The sequence below is a fragment of the Lepus europaeus genome, chromosome 5, assembly GCF_033115175.1.
Source record: "Lepus europaeus isolate LE1 chromosome 5, mLepTim1.pri, whole genome shotgun sequence".
Taxonomy (NCBI): domain Eukaryota; kingdom Metazoa; phylum Chordata; class Mammalia; order Lagomorpha; family Leporidae; genus Lepus; species Lepus europaeus.
In genome coordinates, this window is record NC_084831.1 from 70,449,084 (window position 1) to 70,476,975 (window position 27,892).

The following is a 27,892-nucleotide window of genomic DNA, read 5'->3' on the forward strand; positions in this document are numbered from 1 at the left end:
GCGCAGTTCCGGCCATTTCAGCCAATTGAGAAGTGAAATAAGCGGATGGAGACCTTTCTCTCTTTCTCTTTCTCTGTATCTTTTTTCTCTCTCTCCCTCCCTCCCTCCTCCCTCTCCTTCTCTCTGTGTAACTCTTTCAAGTAAACAAATAAATCTTAAAAAAAAAAAAAAAAAAGGAAAGAAAGAAAAAATGCAAAAACATTTTTAGAAGTCTGGCTAAAATTTTACATAACGGGCCCAGGCCGGCACTATGGCTTTGAAAGCCACCACCTGCTGTTCCCGCAACCCATATGGGTGTCAAGTTGGCTGCTCCATTTCTGTTGCAGCTCTCTGCCATAGCCTGGAAAGCAGTAGAGGATGGCCAATGCTTGCGCCCTTGCACTTGCGTGGAAGACTCGGAAGCAGCTCCCAACTCCTGGCTTCAGTTCAGCCTAGCCCAGCTCTGGCCATTGCAGCTAACTGGGGAGTGAACTAGCAGATGGAAGACCTCTCTGCCTGCTATGTTTTACATAACATTTAATTTCCACAAAACAGTGAATTAGAAGTGTTTTCCGCAGTACCTTGGGTTACAGCCACAATGGATTTGAGGTTTAGTATTTTCTTTCCTTTTGGTTTTTGTATATTTTTTAAAAGACTGATTTATTTATCTGAAAGAGTTACAGAAAGAGATCTTCCATCCACTCACTCGCTCTCCAGGTGGACAAAATGGCACGAGCTAGGCCAAGCAAAAGCCAGGAGCCCCATCCCAGTCTCCCACTTGAGTGACAAGGCCCAAACACTTGGGTCATCTTCCTCTGCTTTTCCAAAGCCATTATCAGGGAGCTGGATTGGAAGCGGAGCAGCTGGGACAGGAATGGGCACTCAAATGGGATGCCAGCGATTGCAGGCAGCAGCTCAATGCACTATGCCACACTGCCTTGTTTTCTTTTTGTGTACTCTAATGACCAGTGGAAGGAAAAGAAACTTATTTGAGGGAAAAAAATCAACTAAACCCAAAGTATATGACTACAATGGATATATGTTACTCTTAAATCATTCTTTTAGGGAAGAGAGTTACGGAGTTGCAGTACTGGCTGGCATGCCCACATTCCATACCAAAGTGTCTAGGTTTGTTCTCCTGATTCCAGCTTCTTGCTAATGTGCACCCTGAAAGGTAGCAGGAGATGAGATCAAGTAACTGGGCCCCTACCATCCACATGGGAGACCTAGATTAAGTTCCTAGCTCCTACTTTCAGCCTATGACAGCCTCGGCCACTGCAGGAATTTGGAGATTGAACCAGCAGATGGGAGCTCTCTCCCTCTCTTCTGGCTCTCTCCCTTTCTGTTTCTCTTTCAAATGAATAAAATAGATTTTTAAAAATTATTCTTGGGGCTGGTGCTGTGGCACAAGTTAATCCTCTGCCTGTGGCGCGAGCATCCCATATATGGGTGCTTGTTCTAGTCCTGATTGCTCCTCTTCCAATTCAGCTCTCTGCCATGGCCTGGGAAAGCAATAGAAGACAGCCCAAGTGCTTGGGCCCCTGCACCCACATGGGAGACCCAGAAGAAGCTCCTGGCTCCTGATCAGCTCAGCTCTGGCCATTGCGGCCATTTGTGGAGTGAACCAGCAGAAGGAAGACCTTTCTATCTCTCCCTCTCACTGTCTGTAACTCTACCTCTCAAATAAATAAATAAATAAAATCTTTTTTAAAAAAAGTAAACATTTATAATTCTAACAAAATTCAACTGCCCTAAAATAAAACAATATTATCCTTGATCAAGACATATAATTCATTAAAGATTTCTGTTTAAAAAAAAAAAATTTCGGGGTCAGCATCATGGCACAGTAGGTTAATCCTCTGCCTGTGGCACCAGCATCCCATATGGGCACCGGTTCTAGTCCCTGCTGCCCCTCTTCTGGTCCACCTCTCTGCTATGGCTTGGGAAAGCAGTAGAAGATGACTTAAGTCCTTGGGCCCATGCACCCACCCAGGAGACCGAAAGAAGCTCCTGGTTCCTGGCTTCGGATCAGCAGAGCTCTGAGACTTGCAGCCATCTGAGGAGTGAACCAGCGGACTGAAGATTTTTCTCTGTCTCTCCCTCTCACTGTCTGTAACTCTACCTCTCAAATAAATAAAATCTTTTAAAAAAAAGACATATAATTCAACAGGTACAGGCCATTTACAATATTATGGCCCAAACAATGCCAACTGAAAATAACCAAAATTCTCTTATAAAGGAAATTGAGCATGTAACCCAAGCTAACCACAGGACTTATATGAAAGAAAAAAATAGATTAAAAAAAGTATATGCAGGGATATGGTAATAAATTTTTACTATGATTTTCTTTGAGGAAAACAGGAATAAAATGTCTGTTAAGAAAGTTGCACTTACACTTGAAGCAAGCCTGAAAGAGGATACTAACCAGGCAAGACTTAGCTAATAGCCACATTTTTAGTACTCAATAATTTAATCTACAAACAACAGTGTTATCCTGTTCATAAATACAATACCTTGAAAGTAGACTGGCTTAAACTTAAATTGAGACTGTGTTCTTGGTGAGGGAGGAAGGGGGTGGCTCAGAACAGTCTTTGAAATAACTGAAGATACTACAGAGTATCATAACAATTAGAATGGAAATCACAGCTTGAGGAATTCAAAGAATGAAAAAGAAAGCTACCAATTCCTGAGAGTCAGAAAAGCCATTAGCTGGTCAGGAATGCTGCAATGAAGTTTTCAAAACAAAATTTTCAGCGAGGCGGGAGGGGGCCAGCCGCAGCTGAGGTACAGTTTTAAGCCAGTCACCAAGGACAGAAATTTAAAACATACTGTTTACCCAAACAGCATTAAAACACAGTCTAAAACAGTCTACCACAGTCTAAAAAGATACCTTTTCTTTGATGTCCCCTCTTAAGAGTTGAAAACTATGAATGCCCTAAAAAAAAATATATGTAAGTCAAAGTGTTGCGATCTTCTTTTATAAAACAGATTTGAGTCCCAGGAGTTCTCAAGTTTCTCATACCAAAACAGAATGAAGATGTAATAAAGTAGCTGAACCTCACAAACATAATACAGAACAAAAAGAGCCAGGCACAAGCAATACATACTATGATTCTAGGTTCAAAAGCAAAGAATATTGTTTGGGACTAAACATCAAGATAATGGTTTCCAGGGTGGGTATTTGGCACAACAGCTAAGATGCCCCTTGGATCATCCCCACCTGTACTGGAGTCCTTGGGTTAGAGTCCTGGCTCTGGCTTCTGATTCCAATTTCAGCATCCTGCTAATGTGTACCCACGGAGGTAGCCAGTAATGGCTAAAGTACTTGAGCCTGGATTGAGTTCCTGACTCCTTCAGAATGGCCCAACTCTGGCTGTTCTGAGTATTTGGGGAATGAAATAGTGGGTGAAGATCTCTCTCTCTTTCTCTCTCTCTCTCTCTCTCTCACCCCCTCTACCTTTGAAATAAATTAAAAATTTCTATTTTGATATGAAGTCCTACCTCTTAATGATTATACCAGTATGTTCACACTGTGAAAAATCATTAATAAAAACTTTCCATATGTATTATACTTTAATATTTACATTTTTGTAAAAGCCATATGTATTATACTTTAATATTTACATTTTTGTAAAAGCAGGAAAGGGTGAAAAAAGGAAATGTCTCTCCAGGAAAAGAAATACATTATTTTAAGGGCATGGGGCTGGGGCTGGGGCGCAGTGGGTTAACACCCTGGCCTGAAGCACCAGCATCCCATATGGGCACCGGTTTGAGACTCGACTGCTCCATTTCTGATCCAGCTCTCTGCTATGGCCTGGGAAAGCAGTAGAGGTTGGCCCAATGCTTGAGCCCTTGCACTTGCATGGGAGACCCGGAAGAAGCTCCCAGCTCCTGGCTTTGGATCGACTCAGCTCCAGCTGTTGCAGCCAACTGGAGAGTAAACCAGCAGATGGAAGACCTCTCTCTCTCTCTCTGCCTCTCCTCTGTCTGTGTAACTCTGACTTTCAAATAAATAAATAAATCTTTTTAAAAAATTCTTATAGGGGCCAGCATTGTGGCTTAGTGGGTAAAGCCGCCACCTGCAGCACTGGCATCCCATATGAGCGCCAGTTGAAGTCCTGGGCTACTCATCTTCTATCTAGCTCTCTGCTATGGCCTGGGAAAGCAGTGGTAGATGGCCCAAGTGCTTGGGCCCCTGCACCCATGTGGGAGTCCTAGAAGAAGCTCCTGGCTCCTGGCTTCAGATCAGCTCAGCTTCAGATCGGCTCAGCTCTGGCAGTTGTGGCCACTGGGGAAGACCTTTCTCTCTGTTTCTCTCTCTCTGTAACTCTACTTCTCAAATAAATAAATATTTGATAACTCTTTTTATAACATAACCAAGCTGACTAAAAGCATTATTTCACTTTATTTATGAAACTCACAACATTGCCTTCTTTCTTAAAAATTGTGTTTATTCGAAAGGTAGAGAAACAGAGCACATGCATTCCCACCTGCTAGTTCACTCCCCAAATGCTCAGAATAGCCAAGCCAAAGCTGGGAACCAGGAATTCCACACAGGTGTTCCACTTGGGTGGCAGGAACCCAACTACAGAAGCCATCACTGCTGCCTCCCAGGGTTTGTGTTAGATGGAAACTGGAATCAGGAGCTGGAGGCAGGCATTGAACCCAGGTACTCCAACATGGAACACAGACATCTTTATAGGCATCCTAACTACTAGGCTAAATACCCACTCCTAATTCTTTCCTTGAACCTCTGAGCAATTAAGAACTAGTAAGGAAGGTAAATAGTGCTAGAATATAATTAGCAACTGTTTCCTGGAATACTTCAGTACCATTCTGCAAAACTACTACATCCCTTGGGAGGCAGCAGAATTCTACTAGAAACAAAAGGTATAAATCATGTTCCAATCTCTGAATCTCATCACAACCCAAAACAGAAGGAAATGTCATCACATCAAGTAACCTGTCTGCAATTCTCTTTACACGATCTCCAAGCACAAGACACTCTATTTTCAAATATTTGTTTCATACCCACAAATTTACTTAAATTTGGCTTTTCTTACTAACATTTGTGTTCACAGCAATTTGTACATTACAAAATAATGTTAAAGTCAAAGTCATTATTTAATAAAATAATAATTTTGATTCATCAGTCTTAAAATATATACTCATATGCTTCTTTGGTTTCAATTATTTTGAGATTTTTAATATAGTCAGACCTCCATAACCATGGGTTCCACACATGTAGAAGTAAAAAAGCAGCACACTTGAAGGGGGTGGGCGAATAATGCCTCTGTACCGAACAGGCACACTTCTTGTCATTATTCCTTAAACAATGAGGTATAACAATTATTTACATTGTATTAAGTAACATAAGTAATCTAGAGATGATTTAGTATATGGGAGGATGTGTACAGGTTATATGCAAATACTATGTCATTTTAACGTATCTGACCATCCTTGGATTTTGGTATGAGAGGTTTGTCCTGAAACCAATTCCCCAAGGATACAAGGGATGACTATTTCATAGAGGAAAAAAAATTTAAAACAAAATCATAGTAAATAAGCTCTAGGCATAGATGCTGTATCAGAGTACCTACGTTCCATACCCAGCTCCAGTTCTAGACTTCGGATTCCTGCTAATGCAAACCCTGGAAAGGCAGTGGTGATGGCTCAAGTACTGGGTTCCTGCCATTTGCCTGAGAGACCTGGATTAAGTTCCCAGCTCCTACCTTCGGCCTGTCTCCAGGTATTGCAGGCATCTGGGGAGTGAGCCAGCTGATGGAAGTTCTCTCCATTTGCAATTTTTCCTTTCAAATTAAATAAAAAAGCTCGTTTTGCTTCCAATGCTCACCTGAAAGTTCTTACTCATCATTCAATTACAGTAAATGCCTTTATATTGTCATTCTTAACATGTGAAGAAGAAAAAGGGTACTGTGATCCTGTAACCTGCATCCTACAGCTGTTAACACCTACTAATTAAACATTAGAGCCAAGATGTCAAGTTGTACATTACTGTTTATAAAGGAAACAGTGTAAGCACACATCATAGTTGATTTAGTAAATTAGTTTCTCTTATTCCACAAAATCTACCAAAGTATCTTTTCTACTACTGCACTCTTACATAGTTTTATATTTTATCCCTGCTCAACGAAAGAAGAAATTGCTTCATTCAATGCTACTAAATTCTGGTGTATGAGAAAAGAAAATTTCAAATTTGGGCTGTCAAGAAAAGGAACTGGAAAACATTGTTTTATATAAACAACTGGCTTTTTTATTATCCTCAATTTATTACCATATCCTTGAAAATCAGTAAGAAAACATATAGCACTACAAAAAGAAAACCAAAAACAAGATATTAAACGTATCATAAGGATCAACTAAAAACAATACTAATATTTTCTAATGTTAGGAATAAACAATATAAAATGTAAACATTTAAGAGTAAACACAAAGCATAACAAAATGTGAAAATAAAGTTTACTAAACAGCTAATACAATTATCAATTTGGAGGAAAGTCTTAAGATTCTCATTTCATTCCAATGCCAAATGAGATTAAAAAATGAATTTAAATCCAACTTAGAAAAACTAAGCTATTAACGTATTATTATTTATTACATTTCCTGAGATTATTTATTACATTTTTTGAGTAGGGAATTTCACAAGATTAGAACAAAATCACATCAAAGTATTTGATTAAACTGATTTTAAAGTTGTCTTGAGGCTCAAAAGAGAAATAAATCTAATAAGCATAAAGCAACATTTTATCTCAGTAGCAATTAAAGTCACACAGTATCATTTACAAACAATTAATGTTTTTTATAATAATATTCAATGGTTGAGGTTCAGAGCAACAACTATCTAATAGAAATATAAATGTATAATATAAATGTGTTATCTTTAAAATATACCTAAAAATCACTCCAGACCATATACACCAAAGCAATAATACTACATATAGGAAATATGGTGTGTGTAAATATGCTCTTCCCACTGTGATACCTGCAACACACTAGAACAGGGAAATACTATGATACACCTACTGCACAGATCATTATACAATCATTTGGTGACTATTAAGACTCATTGTGAAAATGGGAAAGTGTTACGTAACATTCAGTAAAAAAGCAGCACACAAAATCAAATTTTTTATCTTAAGTATATAAATAATAAACTTTAAAATAACAGAATGAATAAAAATGCTATTAGTTGTTTTATTAATTCCTAAAGATTTAAAGTTCTTAAGCCAGTCTTTAAAAATCATTTATATATATATATGTATACATATATATGTATATAGACACATTCTCAAATCAAATACAATATACCATCACTCCCTCACTGAAGGGATCTTAAGGTCTAAATTAACATATTAAAAGAAAACTCAATGTACAATTAAACATTTCTTAGCTCAAGACACTTAGTTACTACCTCTCCTTCACTCTCTCTCTCTGTAATTCTCCCTTTCAAATAAATAAATCTTTAAGGGGGGGGGCAGCACTATGACTTAGCAGGTTAAGCTGCTGCCCGCAGCACCAGCATCTCATATGAGTTTCTAATTCAAGTTCCAACTACTCCACTTCTGATCCAGCTCTCTGGGAAAGCAGTGGAGGATGGCCCAAGTCCTTGGGCCCCTGCACCCACCTGGGAGACCCAGAAGAAGCTCCCAGCTCCTAGCTTCAGCCTGATCCAGCCCCAGCCATTACAGCCATTTGCGGAGTGAACCAGCGCATGGAAGACCTCTCTCTCTGTAACTCTGCCTTTCAAAAAATTAAATGAGGGCCTGGTGTTGTGCCATAGCAGGAAAGCCGCCGCCTGCAGTGCTGGCATTCCATTCGGGCGCCAGTTCAAGTTCCAGCTGCTCCACTTCCGATCCAGATCTCTGCTATGGCCTGGGAAAGCAGTAGAAGATGGCTCAAGCCCTTAAGTCCCTGCACCCACGTGGGAGACCCAGAAGAAGCTCCTGGCTCGTGACTTCGGATCAGCGCAGCTCCAGCTGTTGCGGCCAATTGAGAGTGAACCAGCAGATGAAGACCCTGCTTTCTCTCTCTGCCTCTCTTTCTTTCTGTGTATAACTCTGCCTTTCAAATAAATAAATAAATCTTTAAAAAATTAATTCTTTGGAAAGAAAAAAATATTTAGTTGGACTAATATTATAGACTCAGCCATCAGGGTTCAAAATTACAAAACTGAATCTTATGCACAGGTCATTTATTAATTCTAATCACCTGCTCTATCAACTCCCTCATTAACAAATGTGCTGGTCTTTAGGCAGCTCATTGTTTATTGCTGATATCAAATGCAATTCTTATTACCTTTTAGAGGTAATCCTTTTAAGTATTACATAAGGAGATAGATAAAAGCACTGAAAGAAATTATATCCACAACAGCACAAATTTTATTTGGTATCATAAGAATTCTAGAAGTGAACTTTCCAAAAATGGAAACTTAATACATTAACAAAGCTTTGAAAATGTTTACTTTTGTAACAATCTTTTTAAATGACACCAATTGCTTACTTCTTTAAAGAACAGTACATAGAATAAAACTTTTTGTTTAAAGCCATCATCACAACACATTAACTACTACACTGCCCTACAATACAATGGCATTTCAAAAAGTCTGTGGAATACAGAGAATTTTTAAAAGCATGAGCTTAGGGCTGGGCATTTAGTCTAATTAAGATGTTGGCATCCCACATTAGAATGCCTCAATTCAATTCCTGGCTCAACTCTGTTCCCATCTGGGTGGCAGGGACCCAACTGCTTGAGCCAACACCACTGCCTCCCAGTGTACTCATATGCAGGAAGCTAGAATCCAGAGCCACAGCCTGGTATTGACCCAGAAATTCCGATGTGGGATCCAGGTGTCTTCACTAGTGGTTTAACTGCTGAGCCAAATGCCAGCACCAGAGACCCTTATATGTGCAAGATCGGACATGTTTCACATGGCCGAGATCACTAGCACTCAATACATGTTCATTGGATTTATAGATATATTGGAACAATAATACTAACAGAATAGTTTAATTAATGATGCAATGGTATTCTCCTCATGGAAAGTTATTCGACTAGTCTGACAAGACAAAAATTACCAACATAAATGAGAAAGAGCAGCTGAAAATGAAAACAAACAAACAAAAAAAAAAAAACTAGAAAGAGTGGGGCCCATGCTGTGGTGTAGTGGCTAAAGTCGCTGCCTGCAATGCTAGCATCCCATATGGGTGTTAGTTCAAGTCGCAGCTGCTCCACTTCCGATCCAGTTCTCTGCTATGGCCTGGGAAAGCACTGGAGGATGGCCCAAATCCTTGGGCCCCTGCACCCACATGGGAGACCTGGAAGAAGCTCCTGGCTCCTAGCTCCAGATGGCCAACTGGAGAGTGAACAGTGGATGGAAGACCTTTCTCTCTCTCTCTGCTTCTCCTTCTCTCTCTGTGTAACTCTGACTTTCAAATAAATAAATAAATCTAAAAAAAAAAAAAAAAAAAAAAAAAAACCAGAAAGATGAGAAATACAGGTTCAAATAAAATAGCCACGTCCACACTTCAGGTTTAGAAGTCAAGGGTTAGGGAAATATTTACTGACAGTGTTTTTTCAAGTATAATTATAGTGGTCATCAGAGTATTAACTACAGAAATTAACAAACAGTTCTAGCAACTATTCCTTATAGATAACTTCAAACTAAATTTTCACATTAGGCTTTTAGAAGCTGTACAGTGGCTCAATCACTGCACCAAACAACTACCCAAAATGAGTTTTTATAAGAACTCCTGCAATATACTTTCTTTGATATTTCTGGTCAAGAAGTTTACTACAATCTCTCTTAAACACTGATAGGAAATAAGTCTTACACTTTTGATATAATTAATATCCAATTGGTATTGCAGTGTAGTACATATAGCTTACAAAGTTACAGGTATGTAAAAATTAGCATGGTGTCAGACCTTAAGGAAAAAAAAGTGAGGACAAATCATTACAAATTGAGCATCTCTAATCCAAAAAATCCCAAATCCAAAACTTTTACAGCACTGAGAGTGACAACACAAGTGCAAAATTACACACTTGACTTCAGTTAAGACACAGGCATACTAAAAATAAACTGTAAAAAAATTAACTTTACACATGTAAATAAAGTGTATATGAAACAAAGAATTCCATGTTTAGACCCTTGGTTCGTCATCCCCAGGATATGTCATTATGTATATAAACACATCATCAAAACTTTAAAAGATCTAAAATCTAAAACAGTTCTGGTCCCCGGGATTTTGGATAATGGATATTCAACCTGTATATTATCACTGTAACTAACTTCCTCTGAATACTGAAGTTCATCAGCACTCATCACATCTGTAACAATAATAAAAAGGACAATAAAATTTGTTACTTAAATTTTACTCAAAGAAACTCAAACCATGTAAAATACATTTTTCCTCTTCTCTGGATTTCCCCATTGTATTTCTACCAAGAATTTCAAATGATTTAGTGTCTGTAAAACAACGGTTAATTCCCAAGACGCATTACCAAAAACAGTTTTTAAGTTCCAAGAGTTTCATTTATTATTTTGTGGTTCAGATGCACAATTACCAAGCTAAACTTACATAGATTACCTTTGCAAAGGCCATTGCAGAATTGTGACCTTCAAACCATAATTTTCATAATTTCCTACTTCTTTTTTTTTTTTTTTAAGATTTATTTATTTATTTGAAAGAGTTACAGAGAGGCAGAGAGAGAGAGAGAGAGTGGTCTTCCATCCGATGGTTCACACCCCAATTGGCCGCAGCTGTGCTGATCAGAAGCCAGGAGCCAGGAGCTTCTTCCCGGTCTCCCACATGGGTACAGGGGCCCAAGGACTTGGGCCATCTTCCACTGCTTTCCCAGGCCATAGCACAGAGCTGGATCAAAAGTGGAGCAGCCAGGTCTCGAACTGGTGTCCATATGGGATGTCTGCACTGCAGGCCAGGGCGTTAACCTGCTACCCCACAGCCCTGGCTTCAATTTCCTACTTCTAAAACTAATAAAATTGTACTTTACAAAATGTTAAGAGGAAGGCTTTACCCAAGTGAAGAACTCACAAAGTTATAATTAAACATCAACAAGTTGCTGACTTTTATAACAAGCTAGCAATTTCAAGGAGGTACTACAGAACTATGCAAAAAATTTTATTTAAGCGGAAAAAAACTGCCTCAAATTCTGACTCCACATTGTGGTCTCCTCAAACCCTCCTCCAGCCTTGGACCATGGCTCTTACTGCCAATCTTCTAAATTCCCCTTTCCTCCACAACTTCTTCAATTCCATTTCAATATCAATCTGTACACTCTGATGCCTTTCCTCAACACTCATTTCTATTCTTCAACACTCCTACTTGTACTATTACAATTAAAAACAAGCCTAAAGATGGGATACTTTTTTATGTCACAAATCTAATAATACTGCTGGTAGGTTGGGGGGGGGGTACTAAAACATACACATAAACCACAGAATGACAGCTGCTTAGCAACTTCTTGTGTAAGTATTATTTAAATTTGTTTGTAGTAACTATTACTAATACAGGCCACTCTCCACTTGGGTGTACTAAATGGCACAGTCAGAAACAAGTACTCTGAGTTGCCAAACCTTTTTTTTTTTTTTTTTAAGTTTTATTTACTTATTTATTTGAAAGGCAGAGTTACAGAGAGGCAGAGACAGAGAGAGAGAGAGAGGTCTTCCATACACTGGTTCACTCCCCAAATGGCTGCAAAGGCTGGAGCTATGCAGATCCGAAGCCAGGAGCCAGGAGCTTCTTCAGGGACTCCCACACAGGTGCAGGTGCCCAAGCACTTAGGCCATCATCTACTGCTTTCCCAGGCCATAGCAGAGAGCTGGATCAGAAGTGGAGCAGCCAGCATTCAAACCGGCACCCATAAGGGATTCCTGCACTGCAGGCGGTGGCTTTACCCGCTATGCCACAGCTCCGGGCCCCTGAGTTGCCGACCTTTTAAAAACTTTTAGAAAATTCCTTCAGACTTAAGTGAGTTGTTTTGGCCGGCGCCATGGCTCACTTGGTTAATCCTCCGCCTGCGGTGCCGGCACCCTGGGTTCTAGTCCTAGTCCGGGCGCCGGATTCTGTCCCGGTTGCTCCTCTTCCAGTCCAGCTCTCTGCTATGGCCCGGGAAGACAGTGGAGGATGGCCCAAGTCCTTGGGCCCTGCACCCGCATGGGAGACCAGGAGGAAGCACCTGGCTCTTGCCTTTAGATCAGCGCAGCACGCAGGCCATAGAGGCCATATGGAGGGTGAACCAATGGAAGAAAGACCTTTCTCTCTGTCTCTCTCTCACTGTCTAACTCTGCCTGTCAAAAAAAAAAAAAAAAAAAAGAAAGAAAAAGAAAAAAGAAAAAAAGAAAAAGAAAAGAAAATTCCTTCAGATGTAAGTGAGTTGTTTTAGAATGTTTAGGTACTGGGTGGGGCCCAGCACTTAGTTGCATCAGGTTAAAGCCTCAGCATCGCATATGAGCACCAGTTCCAAAATGCTGTTCCACTTTTGATCCAATTCCCTGCTAATGCACCTAGTAAAGCTGCAGAGGATAGCCCAAGTGCTTGGTGCTTGCGCCCCTGCACCCCGAGGAGGCTCCTGGCTTCAGATTGGCTCAGCTCTGGCTGTTGTAGCCGTTTGAGGAGTGAGCCAAAGCAAATGGAAGACACCCCCCCCCCCCGGTCTTTCAATTAAATAAAATAAATCTTTCTAAAAATGTATAGGTACTACATGAAAGTCAATAATAAATAAAAAGCAAAAATAAAACATTTTTAAAAATCTTTTACATGGACCATGCAAAGCTACAGGCACACTTAATCATCTCGATAGGAAAAACAATGAGATAGTTTATTATCACTAATAACAGGGATAACTGAAGCTATTTTCACGGGACTAAACACCTTAAAAAAATCTGTACAAACACAAAATCTCAAGTAAGCATACAGAAGCCCTACCAACAGGCAATCACTACCGAAAAGAAATGTAAGTGAACAAACTGGTAAATGTTGTGGAAGTATCCAACACCCCATTCACTGACTACTCTTCATTAAAAACAAACACACATGGACTATTTCTGGAATAACATACAGCAAATGCAGACTGGCTTCGTATGGGCAGATACTTCATTGAAGAGGGAAGTTGGTGGTGGGAGTTCAACAGAGAAGGTTTCACTCTATATACCTCTAAGTGTACAGGCAAACAATACTCAGCAGTCTAAAATAACAAACTATGAGTGAACCACCCAGTTAATTGAGTCGTTTTGTAATTAACTCCTCCTTCTGAATACTAAATAAAAGCCAAACCTTGCTCAAAAAAAACCACAAAGGTAGATTGTTGATTCCTTTTTGAGGAGGCATTAGAAAATTAGTGCAAAGGTAATTTTATTCAGACTCGCAACTTTGTTACCCAAGTGTATGAGAAGTTTGTTTTGAAGTAAAACTTCGAAACAATCCACTACCACCTTAGGCTAAGAATGTAGCCCAAAATAACCATCTCCGAACATCAAAGATGACAAACCCAGTAACACAGTGTACTGATCTTTGTGAGTTCATAGGCAAGTACAGAGTAATTACAACAACGATTTTATTCTGACCTGAGATACTGTCAGAGACAGATGGGGACTCTCCCCAAACCACCAAAAGTTACTATAAATACAAAGCGTGACGAGGAAGTTATCAATGACCGAATGGGAGTACACGGCGCTCAGAGACCCGAGGCACGAAAGGCGTCCTGCTTTAGGCGACTGGAGAACGGCACTGCAGCCGAAAGCCGACAGAACGGTTACAAGGTTTGCTACACTTCAGAAAATGGCAACAAGGGGGAAACTGGGAAGAACGCTTCCAAGTAAGAGGAACGGTATCCAATGGAACGATCACGGCTGCGCAAGTAGGCTGCGGACTCGCAGTGACTGGGACGGGGGTGGAACTAGCAACTGCTCCGGCTCCAAGTAGCTCGGGCTGAGGGGGGCACACGCTGCTGCAGGTGGCCGAGCGCCCGTAGGGGGCAGGGAGGACTGTGTCGCCTCAATGGGGTCACTGTTTCTCTCTTCAAGATTAGGGGCAGCTGACACAGCACGTCTCCCGGCACCAAGAGGCACTCGCCCTCGGCCCCTCCCTAACAACTTGCCTTGTAGAAAGAGTTGCGGGTCTCAGGCCCCCGGAACCCAAGGCTCCGCCATCCAGGACAACTGCTCTGCCAACAAGGTCCCGCGAGAATCGAAAGATCTCGCGATACACAACGACTAGCATCTCGCGAGCTTCTCCTAGACCCAACATGGCGGTACGGAAAAAAATCAGTATTTCGGAACTTCAAAAGGGTTTCACTAACGGACTGGAGAACGTGGAAAACACGGGAGAGAAGTCTTCCCAGCCTTACATGACCCCTTCTATTCCGCTAGTAGAAAAGAAAAACAGCAAGCGATCGTAAAATCTCAATTGGCCACGGTTATACTACACTGACACAGCGCATCCCTCCGCCTCGGCCACCCTCCCCGCCTGTCACGTGGAACCAGATTTTCGGCGTGCCCATCACGTGGGCCGCTCCCGAGCGAGCCCGCGCGCGCCGCCCTCCCCAGAGCCCTCCCCGCCCCCCTTGGCCCGCGCACACGTGCGCGCGCACCCCCGCCCCACGTGGGGGCTTCGCCGTCGCCGCCGTCGTCTCCAGCCCACCCCCTCCCGGCACTTCTCCAAATCCGGGTCCCAGAGCCCAGCGTTGCCCCCGGCCCCCCTCCCCCGTCGTTCTCCCCCCACCGCGTCTGGCCCCCGCCACGTGCCCCGAGCGCCCGCTCACCTTTCGCGTGGGGCCGAACGCCGCGGGACAGTCGGGGAGGCGCCGCCGCCGTGGCCGCTCTCCGCCCCCGCCACGGCACTTGCTCGAGTGGCCGCCGCTGCAGGAAGCTCGACAGCGGCGCCGCGGCGCTTCCAGGTGGGTCCCCGCCTCCCGTTCCTGCCACTTCCCGCAGCACCAGCGGCTCCTTCCGGTCCCCTCCTTTCTCCTCCTCGTTGGGACTGGCGGGCGGCGGCGGCTGCTGCAGGCGCGCTCACTACACCGCCTGCTGGCAACCGTGGCCCGTGCAGCGCCCTCGGACTGGGGGCCGCCGAGGCGCGGCCCTGCGGCCCGCCCCCGCCTGTGGGCGAGGGCAGGACCCAGTCCATCCCCTGCGGCAGCCTGACACGGCCCTAGCCCTGGAGGAGCGGCAACCTCGCAGCTTCTCTGCTGGGCGACCACTTCATCCTGCCCTTTGTGGCCCCTTGAGAGGTTTGTCAACCCTGCGTCCCTTAGCAGTGTGGGCTCAGGCCGGGGAAAGAGCCATATATGTGTATTTAGGGCATAGGCTCCTGCCTACCGCATCTCCCGCCGATCCGCCCGCCCCCTCGCTCACCTCTATCCAGCTGTTCCTGCAGCACGCAAGCGCCAACCGCTTCAGGCCCTTGCGCTGGCTGCTCTCTGGCTAGAACACTTTCCCCGGGTTTCTTTTTAACTCACCCATGTTCAATGCAAATCTCAGGACCCTACCCAGAGATCAGCATCAGAGGGCCGGCCAGACCACTCTGTCCAGATGAACGCACCTACACCACTGCAATTACTCCTTTTACCTTTCATGACAGTTACCACTGCCAAACGTTATTCAGCAATGGGTGTCTCCGCCGCCAAAACTGTAATATATTTTAAAGACAGAGACTTAATAACTTTTGCTCTTTGCTGTATCCCCAGAACCGTGTCTGGCACAATACAATGCGCAGTAAATACTCTATCAAAGCCTACCTTCAGGGTCAGGTGTTTGGCCTAGAGGTTAAGACATTGACATCACATATGGGAATGCCTAGGTTCTAAAGTCAGCCATGGGTTACAACAGACTGTGACTCTAATACTGAGGTCTCCGCTACCCACGTGGGAGACCAGCATTGAGCTCTTGGCCTTGGGGGGTGAACCAGCAGGTGGTAGCTCCGTGGGTCTCTCTGCCCCTGCAATGAATACATAAACACAGAAACATACCTTCTTTTCACTCTATTGAGCATGCAGGACACCGAAGTCCAACACAATTGAGAGGAACACTTCCTCTGGGTTGAAGTGCTACCTCACCATTTATAAGCTGTGAAAAGATGAATTAAACCTCCTTCCCTGTCTATGATTAAAATACTATGTTCCAAAAAGTACCAAATTTAGTAGTAGAACCCATTCATGGGACTTTTCCTCAGTTGTTAAGTGCGGCTTCATTGTTTTTGTCTTCCTATCTGGAACATTGTTTTCCCAGGCAAGTGATACATGTGCCTTTTATGTTGCTAATAAAAGTTATTAAACAGCTGAAATGGCTTTTTTGTATTTGTTTTCCTTTCTAGTTCAACTCAATATTTGCTTTAAGGTAAACAGTGATATAATTTTCATATTGATAAACACATCAACAAGCTTCTATTGAACCTACTTAGTGCCAGGCCCTATCCCAGGACAAAGCATACAAAAACAAACACAACAAAGTTCCTCAACTTTGCTGTGTAGGCTTAGCCCAAGTCTATTCATAATAATCATAACAACTATTGTCTTCTTGAGTTCTGTGTTCCAGACAACATGGCATTGTGTTTTTTATATGTTACCATATTTTAGCCTTCCAACAAGCCCATGAAACAGATGCTGCTTGTGGTTATCCTTAAGATGTACTTCTCAGATCCCTTTTCAGGAATGAACTATCTGCTGCTAGGAAGGTGTTCCACAGCCAGCCATCAGCTGGCAGCCCTTTCACGTGGGACAGTTCTGATGGATCATCTCATTTACAAAGGCAGTTTGCAGGATCAGCTGACACACTCCACTGAGACTTCATTGCAGCTCAGCTTCCCCTCTGTCCAGGTTTGCTGCTGCTTTTCCCTCCCAAAAGTGACGACCCAAAGAGCATTCACTAATTTCCTGCGCTGCTGTTGCATAGAAGGTTAAGCTTCTACCTGCAGTGTCAGTATCCCAAATGGGAACCGGTCCGAGTCCTAGCTTTTTCACTTCTGATCAAGCTCCCTGTTAATGCACCTGGGAAAGCAGTGGAAGATGGCTCAAGTCCTTGGGTTCTTGCACCCACGTGAGGGACCTGGATGAAGCTCCTGATGCCTGGCTTTGGCCTGACCCAGCCCTGGCCATTGCAGCCATTTGAGGAATGAACCAGCAGGATGAAGATCTGTCTCCTCTATATCTCTGCCTTTCAAATAAATAAATCTTAAAAAATTTTAAATAATGGCCGGCGCTGTGGCTTAACAGGCTAATCCTCTGCCTTGTGGCGCCGGCACACCGGGTTCTAGTCCCGGTTGGGGTGCAGGATTCTATCCCGGTTGCCCCTCCTCCAGGCCAGCTCTCTGCTATGGCACCGGAAGGCAGTGGAGGATGGCCCAAGTGCTTGGGCCCTGCACCCCATGGGAGACCAGGAGAAGCACCTGGCTCCTGGCTTCGGATCAGCATGATGCGCCAGCCGCAGTGGCCATTGGAGGGTGAACCAACGGCAAAAAGGAAGACCTTTCTGTCTCTCCCTCTCACTATCCACTCTGCCTGTCAAAAAAAATTTTTTTTTAAATAAAATACATTTTCTGCACACTGATCATGTAAAAGTCTGCTTCCCAGGGAACTCAACCTATGACAGTATTCACATGTTTCTGCTGAGAAAATGGGCCAGGTAACTTCCCCAAGTTTGACCTGCAGAAGGTTCCATATACACATAGGTTATTTCAAAAAATCTCAGGAGTGGTGTTTTGGCACAGCCGGTTAAGCTGCTGCTTGCAATGCCAGCATCCAAAAATGAGTGACAGTTTGAGTCCCTGCTGCTCTGCTTCTAATCCAGCTCCTTACTAATGTGCCTGGGAAAGCAGTAGAAAATGGCTCAAATGCTTGGACCCCTGTCACCCACATGGATGGAGTTCCAGGCTCCTGTCTTCCTCCTGGCCCAGCCCCGGCAGATATAGACATTTGGGGAGTGAACCAATGGATAGAAGACAGCTCTAAATCTCTCTCTCTCTCTCTCTCTCTCTCTCTCTCTAACCATGCCTTTCCAAATAAGTAAATAAGTCTTCTTTACAAAAAAAATCTAGGAAAATGGAATTTAAAGATAAGTGGTTTTTTAATCTATGCATAGATTTTTTCATGGTATATATTTTCTATGAACTTTCTGGAGACCTGATATGCATAGATTTCAACAATTTTTGCACCAAAATAAATTTCTCATTTAATTCAATTTTCTACAACTTACTAAGTATCTTCACACAGACACGTGGAACACATTTGAGAAATGTGTTATGTGCTTTAGGCATTGTGCAAGCACCATAGAATGTAGTTACACAGATAACAGCCTACTGCACACCTAGGCTGTATTATAATCTTATGGGACCTTCACTATGTGTGCTCCCCAAACTTGCCAAACATCATTATGCAGCACATAACTATAAGTATTATGGAGCAAGGGAGGACTTGGGGAAGGCTTTTTTTTTTTTTCTTTTAAGATTTATTTATTTACTTGAAAGGCAGAAATAGAAGGAGAGAGACATCTTCCATCTATTGCCAGGCCAAAGCCAGAAGCCTTTTCTGGGTCTCCCACAGGGGTGCAACCACTTGGGCCATGTTCTGCTGCTTTCCCAGGCAGTGGAAGATGGCTCAAGTCCTTGAGCCATCTCTCTCTGTCTCTCTCTCTCTGTCTCTCTCTCTCTCTCTGTAATTTTGCCTTTCAAATAAATATAAATAAATCTTAAAAAAAAAAAAAAGTGGAGGTCATAAGACCCTATGTCCTAATGTACTTGTGAGGAATTAACATCCAAGCTGTGTGAGACCTGAAGTGTGACTGCAGTTAGGGATTAGGCTCAGCAGGTGGGAAAACACCACAAAGAAAGAAAACAGTTGATGCAAAGCTCCTACGTGACTTTACTACTACTTAGTATTGCCAGAAACTACCATTTTTTCTATGGCTATATATAAAATTTGGTAGGAAATAATGTATCCTAGTTTCTTTCATTAGATCATAAGCTTTTTTTCCCTGTCATTAAGTGTTCTTCAAAAAGCTACAAAAATAGCTGCATCATTTATTTAATCACTTTTCTACTTGGGGAACTTTGAGGTTACAAGGGTAGTTCAGAAAGCTTGTGAAGGAGCAAGCATTTGGCCTAGTGGTTAAGAAGCTGGTTAGGATATCCACTTCCCACAATGGAGTATGTGGGTTCAATCCTCAGTCTCTAGCTTTGGTTCTTGATTCCAGTTTCCTGCAATGCAGACCTTGCGAAGCAGCATCAATGGCTCAAGTAGTTGGATTCCTGCCACCCACATAATAGACATGAATTGAGTTCCTGGCTCTCAGCTTTGGTCCTCTAACTATGGCATCCATTTGGCGAGTGAACCAGGATGGAAGCTGTCTCTCCAAGGTGGCAAACAAGCTCATGGGAAAATGTCATTAAAAATAAATTTATTTGAGAATGAATATTTTAATATGCATTTTCCATGAATTGTCTGAAGGCCCCATGTATTATGATTAGCTTGACTCATGTCTAGACATCTTGGCCAGACTAATTCCCTCTGCATAGGAGAAGGCAGGAGTACCATTGTGCCAATTCTAGTCCCTAACTGTACAGAAGTCTGCAGTATTTGCCTTTTCCCTCTTGGAATCCAGGTGCCACAGACAAGGCTATCCTACTGGAGACAGAAGCTACATGAAGAAGCGCTGATGGGTGAGATTATGTGGAGAGGCCTAAAGGAGATACAGGTGGCACCTCAGCCAACCGTCAGCACCAAGGCCCAAGTCATATGAGCGGTTTTCTCAGACCTTCCAGCACAGCTTATCTGTTAACACAATGCAGCCTCCTGAATGACACCAGTAACACCACATGGAGTAGAAAAGCCATCCAAAGAGGCCACAGAAATGTGAAGAAATAATAAATGATTAACTTTTGAGGTGCTTTGTTATGCTATAAAGGATAGTCTTTGACCTGAGTAGCAGCATGACTTTGTCTCTTTTTTTTTCTGTTTTCTTTTTTTATTTCATAAATGTGAATTTACAAAGTGCAACTTTTTTTTTTTTAATTTTTTTTTTTTTTTGACAGGCAGAGTGGACAGTGAGAGAGAGACAGACAGAGAAAGGTCTTCCTTTTGCCGTTGGTTCACCCTCCAATGGCCGCCGCGGTAGCGCGCTGCGGCCGGCGCACCGCGCTGTTCCGATGGCAGGAGCCAGGTGCTTATCCTGGTCTCCCATGGGGTGCAGGGCCCAAGCACTTGGGTCATCCTCCACTGCACTCCCTGGCCACAGCAGAGAGCTGGCCTGGAAGCGGGGCAACCGGGACAGGATCGGTGCCCCGACCGGGACAAGAACCCGGTGTGCCGGCGCCGCAAGGCGGAGGATTAGCCTGTTGAGCCACGGCGCCGGCCAAAGTGCAACTTTTGTATTGTTGTGGCTTCCCCCCTCAACCTGCCTCCCTCCCGTGGCCCTCCCTTCTCCCTCTCCCATCCCGCCCTTTATCGAGTTTCATTTTCAATTACCTTCATTTACTGAAGATCAACTTATTATATACTAAGCAAGGATTTCAACAGGCTGCATGCACACAACCGCACAAGGTATAAGGTACTGTTCGACTAGTAGTGTTTTTAAGTTTCATAGTAAAACACATTAAGGACAGAGATCCTACGTGGGGAGCATGTACCCAGTGACTCCCGTTGTTGATTTAACAATTGGCACTCTTATTTGTGACGTCAGCAATCACCCGAGACTCTTGCTATGAGCTGTCTAGGCTATGGAAGTCCCTTGAGTTCACCGACTCTGAACTTGTTTAGTCAAGGCCATGTCATAGTGGAGGTTCCTTCCTCCCTTCAGAGAAAGGCGCCTCTCTCCTTGATGGCCTGTTCCTTCTGCTGGGGTCTTGTTCACCAGGGTCTTTCATTTAGATTGTTTTTTGCCATCGTGTCATGGCTTTCCATGCCTGTGAGACTCTCATGGACCTTTTAGCCAGATCCTGAATGTCCCAAGGGTTGATTCTGAGGCAGGAGTGCTGTTTTGGGAGCAGCATGACTTTGCTGTGAGAGAACTGCCCCTGCTTCCATATTCATGGAGAGTTCCACAGTTGTGTCCACAGTCTTCAGCACAGTCTCATTCAGGTGAGACAGGAATGTATGTTACTTGCAACAAATATTACAGAGAGCATTGCTACACATTTACTACATTCTTTGTACCTACTAAGCATTTCATTTCATAACAACCCATGTAGATACTCATAAGGAAACTGGAGGCCCAACGTCCCAGAGCAGCTAATATGTGGCAGAGTCAGTCAGTATCCAATTACATACATACAATCTGACTATACCCAACTGATTTCATTAATGACCTTCATTGTTCATACCTCCCAGTAGCCACGCCTTTTGCCATGTTACTTGGCAATCCCTCTCATAAAAGCTAAAATCTATGGGAGGACATTTAGCCTAAGTTAAACATCCTATAGTTAGGATGCCTATATCATGTATCACAGCACCTGGGTTCAACAGCTGGCCCAGGCTCCTGACTTCAGTTTCTTACTAACGTAGATCCGGGGAGGCAGTGGTGATGGCTCAAGTAATTGGGATCCTATCGCCCATGTAAGAGATCTGATTGAGTTTGTTGCTCCCAACTCTGGCTCTGGCCCAGCTATGGCTACTGCCGACATCTGGGGAATGAACTAGCTGATGGGAAAAACTCAGTGTTTATTTCTCTCACACACATACATTTTTTTGAATTTTTATTTTTAAGATTTATTTATTTATTTGAAAGGCAGAGTTACAGAGAAGCAGAGGCAGAGAGAGAAATCTTTCATCTACTGGTTCACTCCCCAAATGGCCATAACAGCCAGAGCTGGGCTGACCCGAAGCCTGGAGCCTGGAGATTCTTCCCCCGTAGCCTCTTCCAAGTCTCCCACGCAGGTGAAGGGGCCCAAGGACTTGGGTCATCTTCTGCTTTCTCAGGCCATAGCAGGGAGCTGGTTCAGAAGTGGAACAGCCAGGACTCAAACCAGCACCCACATGGGATCCCAGCACTGCAGGTGGCAGCCTTACATGTTATGCCACAGTGTTGGCCCCTCACACATAAATTTTAAAAACCAAAGAGGGGCCGGCGCTGTGGTATAGCAAACAAAGCCGCTGCCTGCAGTACCAGCATCCCATATGGGTGCCAGTTCAAGTCCTGGCTGCTTCACTTCCAATCCTGCTCTCTGGTATGGCCTGGGAATGCAATAGAAGATGGCCCAAGTCCTTGGGCCCCTGCACCCACATGGGAAGACTTGGAGGTAGCTCCTGGCTTTGCATCAGCTCAGCCGTGGCCGTTGCAGCCAATTGGGGAGTGAACCAGCAGGTGGAAGACCTCTCTCTCTCTGCCTCTCTTTCCCCTTCTCGCTGTGTAACTCTGACTTTAAAATAAATAAATCTTAAAAAAAAATCTAGAATCTAATTCCCTCTTTTTTATTTTTTTTTTATTTTTCACAGGCAGAGTGGACAGTGAGAGACAGACAGACAGAGAAAGGTCTTCCTTTGCCGTTGGTTCACCCTCCAATGGCCGCCACAGCAGGCGCGCTGCAGCCGGCACACTGCGCTGATCCCAAGGCAGGAACCAGGTGCTTCTCCTGGTCTCCCATGGGGTGCAGGGCCCAAGCACTTGGGCCATCTTCCACTGCACTCCCGGGCCATAGCAGAGAGCTGGCCTGGAAGAGGGGCAACCGGGACAAAATCTGGTGCCCCAACCGGGACTAGAACCCGGTGTGCCGGCGCTGCAAGGTGGAGGATTAGCCTGTTGAGCCACGGCGCCACCTTAATTCCCTAACTCTTGATTCTGACTGAGCTCGACCCTGTAACTTGATTTGGCTGATGATGAAATGTTCACAAATGTTAACTCATGCATTGGCTTGAACATATCTTGCTCCTCTGTCATAACCAAGAGAACATGTCTGGGTTAGCTTGATGAAGTTCACAAGGAAGAGCCAGTTTGCTCTTGTGACCCAGCAGAAGTCATTCCACATCAGCCAAACTCAAGACACCTGAGTGATTCTAGAAACAGCAATGCTTCACCAATACACAACTGACTACAGAGGCATGAGTGAGCTCAGCTGACAGCAACCAAGACCTGATTAGCTAAACTCCATACTCTTAAAGTAATACTCCTGTGTAAGACTATGGCTGTTATGTAACACGATTGTAATGAAAAGTAACTGATACTCTGGCTCTAGAGCACATACTACTACTGACTACTCATACAGCTTTTCAAATTATTGAGTTGTAGATACAGATAATATACCAGTGCGTGTATCTAGCAAAGAGAAGTAATTTGGGACTAGATTTTGGAAGACATACATCAAGGCTAGTGAGGGGCTGGTGTTATGGTGTAGTGGGCAGAGCTCATATGGATGCTGGTATAAGTCCCAGCTGCTCCACTCTGATCTAGCTTCCTGCTGATGTGCTTGGAAAAGCAGTGGAAGATGGCCCAAGTACTTGGGCCCCTGCACTCACATGGAAGAACTGAATGAAGCTCTTGGCTGCTGGGTTTGGCCTGGACCAGCCCTGGCCATTGCAGCTGATCTCTCTGTCTCTCCTTCTGCCTCTGTAACTCTTTCAAACACACACACACACATATGAAAAGGCCAAATAAATAAGAAAAATCACTTTTTACAAAAAGCTCCTGGCTCCTACCTTCGTCTGGCTCAGTGTTAGCCACCACAGCCACCTGGGAAGTGAACCAGTGGATTGAAGACCTGTCTAACTCTTTCAAATAAATAAGTAAATATTCTTTAAGTGATCGTTAGACTAAGGAGATGAGCTCTCTAAATAAGAAAATACAAATGTGTGAAGTGACAGATTTAGAATTGAACATCCAGAATGAGAGACAAAAAGAGAAGAAACAGGGGAGGGGCAGTTGATAAAATATGGCATCAGGCAAATTTAAGGAGGGGAGCTTCAGGATATAGTTGTTACTGAGAAACAATAACAACTGGATTTTCTAATTGTAAAAATTAATGACTTCTGAGAAAAGCATAGGTTTTGGAAACACACACATCTGGGTTTAAATTCAATATTTGGGGTGAGCATTTGGCCTAATCGTTAAGATGACCCCATCATGCCACACAGGAGAGCCTGGGTTTGACACTTTTCTCCAGCTCCTAACTTCTGCTTCTCTTAATGCAGACCCTTGGAGGCAGTGGTGATGGTCCTAGTAATTGGGTGCCTGTCACCATGGTGGGAGGTCCAGATGCTATGAAGTGGGATACAGGCATCCCCACCAGAACGCTAGACATTAGGCAAAACACCAGCCCCAAGAAGCATGAATCAAACCCAGGCACTATGATGTGAGATGTGGTCATGTGTACCACTAGGCCATATGCCACACCAACATTTTTTTTTTTAACTAATGAATTTGAGAGGCAAAGACAAAGATCTCTCACTCACTGGTTCACTCTACAAACACAAATGGCCAGGGAAACGCCAGCAGAGTGGACAGTGAGAGAGAGGGAGACAGAGAGAAAGGCCTTCCTTTACCGTTGGTTCATCCTCCAATGGCCGCTGCGACCGGCGTGCTGCGGCCAGCGCACTGCGCTGATCCGAAGCCAGGAGCCAGGTGCTTCTCCTGGTCTCCCATGTGGGTGCAGGGCCCAAGCACTTGGGCCATTCTCCACTGCACTCCCGGGCCACAGCAGAGGGCTGGACTGGGAGAGGAGAAACCAGGACAGAATCCGGGGCCCTGACCAGGACTAGAACCTGGTGTGCCGGCACCGCAGGTGGAGGATTAGCCTATTGAGCTGCGGTGCTGGCCTTTGGCAGGATTCTTACATAAATATTGTGTCCTTAAAGATTAATACATTTGAAGAAGAGGATAAGGGATTATATCATTGAGTGCCACTTATGTTAAGTATATTGTAACATAATTATCATAATCCTATGATACAGTGTGGCAGATGTGATTTGCTGTTTCAACTCCTCCTTTCAAGAAAGCACACACTACTTAGCCAAAAGGAGCATGGTTGGCTGACAGCCTCTATCTGTTTACTCCTTCAGGATCAAGCTGAGTTCACCTGTCACTGACAGAGCAAGCCCAAGTGACAGAACAAAGGCCTGGCCACTTCCCCCTGATCAGACTGCTCCAGATGTCTTTATGGGGCTTGCAGAAACTTTTCCAGGTCTACATCACTCTGGGAGTTGCTGCTCAATCCTACTTCCTTTAATTTTCTTTTAACTGTGTTACTCCTTAATAAACCACATACAATCCTAACACCATCTTTCTGTCCGCTTCCAGGTAAATCCAACCTGCAACATTCTCATTTACAAATGAACTGAAGATCAGGCAACATTATTCAAAATCATAGCTGGAGGATGACATAACTACTAAGAGCTTAACACATATAGACTCTCACCATTCTTTGCAGTTTTCCTATTTCTCAAGAAACCATACTTAGAGAAACCATTTCTTTTATTATATATCTGTCAACAAACAGAAAAAAAAAGTCAACCTTTAGCTAAGAGTCTATGGAACAGTGGCTCCTTTATATACTGTATTATATATTTTGTCAACTGATATGAAAATTTATATTAGCTTCTAGAAACCAGTATTCTTCATTCACGAGAAGTCTTTAAAAAGTCGACGGAAGGTGGACTTCGGCCTAGTGATTATGACACCTTTATCCCATAGCAAAGTGCTGGAGTTCAATGTCCAGCACTAGTTCCTAAATCCAACTTTCTGCCAATGAAGGTCTTGGGAGGCAGCAGTGATGACCCAAGTAATCAATCAAGTTCCTGCCACTCATGTGGGAGATCTGTATTGAGTCCCCAGCTACTGCATTCAGTCTAGCCTGGATCCAGCTGCTGCAGGCATTCAGGGAATGATACAATCGGTGGGAGCTCTTATATTTAAAAAAATATGAATAAAATCATAGAAAATGTGTATTTTGAAGAAACTGCACAAATTCCAATTTTTTTAAATGGCCAAGTAAACTCATCTCTTAATTCTGTTTTCCATGAGCTTGTTTATTTGAAAGGCAGAGAGATAGATCTTCTATCTGCTGGTTCATTGCCCAAATGCCCACAATGGCCAGAGCTAGGCTGGGTGAAAGCCAGGAGCCTGGAACTCACTTTGGATATTCTTTGTTTGTGGTGGGAATTCAACCACTTGAGCAATCACCTGCTGATTCCCAAGGTGCACTTTATCAAAGAAGAGTTAGAAGTGCAGGCAGGAGATATACTCCTCCAAGATGGCGGAATAGGGAGGGAGCTCACTGATAGTCCAGGAAAAGATAGTTTAATAAAACTGGAGATAGTGTAGTCCTAGGGAAGAGTTAGGGGGAAAAACAGCAGGGGAAACTCTTCTGGAATTAGAGGGACACGGTGGATCTACATGGAGGGCAGGGGCGCCCACGACTCAGGAGCCCAGCTGCCAAGAGTTCTCCTCCGACCAGTGCTGGAAAGAGAGGCGAGGCGAAACCACAGTAGCCTGAGACACTGGCAGAAAAGTGGCAGGAAGAGCCTAGAGGAGGGGGCCAGTGCTGTGGGTTAACGCCCTGGCCTGAAGTGCTGGCATCCCATATGGGCACTGGTTCGAGACCTGGCTGCTCCAATTACTGCCCAGCTCTCTGCTATGGCACAGGAAAAGCAGCAGAAGATGGTCCAAGTCCTGCACCCATATGGGAGACCCAGAAGAAGCTCCTGGCTCCTGTACAGAAACTTCTCAATTTGATGCAATACCAACTGTTAATTTTAGCTTTGACTGCCTGTGCCTCCAGGGTCTTTTCCAAGAAGTCTTTGCCTGTGCCTATATCTCGCAGGGTTTCTCCAATGTTCTCTAATAATTTGATGGTGTCGGGTCGTAGATTTAGATCTTTAACCCATGCTGAGTGGATTTATTTTTGTGTAAGGTGTAAGGTAGGGGTCTTGCTTCATGCTTCTGCACGTGGAAATCCAGTTTTCCCAGCACCACTTATTGAATAGACTGTCCTTGCTTCAGGAATTGGTTTTAGATCCTTGATCAAATATAAGTTGGCTGTGGATGTTTGGATTGATTTCTGGTATTTCTCTTCTGTTCCACTGGTCTATCCATCTGTTTCTGTACCAGTACCATGCTGTTTTGATAACTACCGCCCTGTAGTGTGTCCTGAAATTTGGTATTGTGATGCCTCCAGCTTTGTTTTTGTTGTACAAGATTGCTTTACCTATTCAAGGTCTCCTGTGTCTCCATGTGAATTTCAGCAAAATTTTTTCTAGATCTCTACTTCTCCCTGTAACCCTTTCAAATAAATCAATCTTAAAAAAAAAAAAAAAGTAAATGGTTTTCATTTGCTGCCTTGGCTGCAGCCATGTGCATGCTCAGGATTCCAGTGTCCTCTGCTGTGGCAAAAATAAGGTCAAGATGGACTCCAATGAGACTAATGAAGTGCCAATGTCAACTCTCATCAGATCTGGAAGTTGGTCAAGGATGAGATGATCATCAGCAAGACTGTGACTGTCCATTCCCAGGCCCTGCCAGAGAAACACCTTGGCCCAATGGGACAACAGGAATATGGGCATAGGTAAGCAATGCTCCAATGCCAGAGAAGGTAACTTGGAAAAGGAGGATGCTGATTTTGTGCTGGTTGCTCAAAAGGTGCCATGAATCTAAGATTGACAATCATGTGTATCACAGCCTGTTCTTGAAGGTGAAGGAGATATGTGTTCAAACACAAGCCGATTTTCATGGAACACATCCACAAGGTGAATGAAGGCTTGAAAAGGCCCTAAAGAAACTCCTGGCTGACCAGACTGAAGCCCACAGACCTAACACCAAGCAAGCACACAAGCAGCAAGAAGATGAAAAGAGAGCCATTAGGCCATGATCATCAAGACTGTGCCCAAGCAGGAAGAGACCAAGAAATAAAGCTCCCTCTCTCTGTACTCACTACACAGTGGCTTCTGGGATTACAGCAGATTG

At 43.7% G+C, this 27,892-nt stretch overlaps 1 protein-coding gene and 1 pseudogene across 6 annotated transcripts in view; one reads left to right on the forward strand and one right to left on the reverse strand.

Moving 5' to 3' along the window:
* The window catches only part of ZZZ3 (zinc finger ZZ-type containing 3), a 106,737-nt gene extending 91,868 nt beyond the window's left edge, over nt 1-14,869 (reverse strand). For all 6 annotated transcript variants that reach the window (XM_062191574.1, XM_062191572.1, XM_062191573.1 and 3 more), the window contains exon 1: nt 14,779-14,869. The gene's annotated coding sequence lies outside the window, so the exon portion shown is untranslated. The remainder of the gene's footprint in view (nt 1-14,778) is intronic.
* A 678-nt stretch (nt 14,870-15,547) lies between these two features.
* Nucleotides 15,548-27,838, forward strand: LOC133759118 (large ribosomal subunit protein eL19-like; annotated as a pseudogene).
* Nucleotides 27,839-27,892: the final 54 nt, after the last annotated feature.